We start from the raw sequence: 758 nt of genomic DNA on the forward strand, positions 1-758 counted from the left end.
GCAGGAAGGACCCGAGGCTTTTAATAGAGGTAAATATGTATGTGCTGTGCCAGTAATTTAAATTATGACAGGAAATATTCCAGTTTCAGCTTTAATACCAGAAAATAAATCTATAGTTATTTAACTAGTTCCTGCAGTAATTTGAGACTTATAGCTATGCTGCTAAAATCTGAATGCAGGCTTTGGACTTGATTTTGAAAATTGCATATTGACTGCACAGAACTTGACCTGTTTACAGCATCAGAAACTAAGTTGCTGGGTGGGAATTTCAGCTCTTCATAGCCCTCCTCTAGTCTTCTAGCATCAAAATTGTTGTCTTTGTGATGCTTCAGCTAGTCCCCCTACTGCTCTGAAAGAAGACAGCTAGGAGAGTGCCCCCCCACAATATGATCCTTAGCAAAGAAATATTTAAGATTTCTCCAATGCAGTTTAGCTAATACGGCTTCATCATCCTTCGTTCTGAAAATATAGGGAACTTCCATATGCTTCTGGTTTTGAAGTTTACTATCAAATCTTTCACAGGACTCTTTTTTCCCCCACTGTATTTAGAAGGATGGGGTTTTCTTACATGATCTGCAGGACTGTGAAACTGGCAGTTCCTTTACCCTTATCCTGGACTGATGAAGAAGCTTGAGATCTTAGCTCTGAACTAGCATGGACAAGTAATATCCAGAAGAGTTGAGATGCAGAACAGAATCACAGGTGTTCAGCAACTGTTATCCTGGAGCCAGTGGAATAAGTAATACTTTTTTTTTTTT

The sequence above is a fragment of the Meleagris gallopavo genome, chromosome 21 (assembly GCF_000146605.3).
Source record: "Meleagris gallopavo isolate NT-WF06-2002-E0010 breed Aviagen turkey brand Nicholas breeding stock chromosome 21, Turkey_5.1, whole genome shotgun sequence".
NCBI lineage: Eukaryota > Metazoa > Chordata > Aves > Galliformes > Phasianidae > Meleagris > Meleagris gallopavo.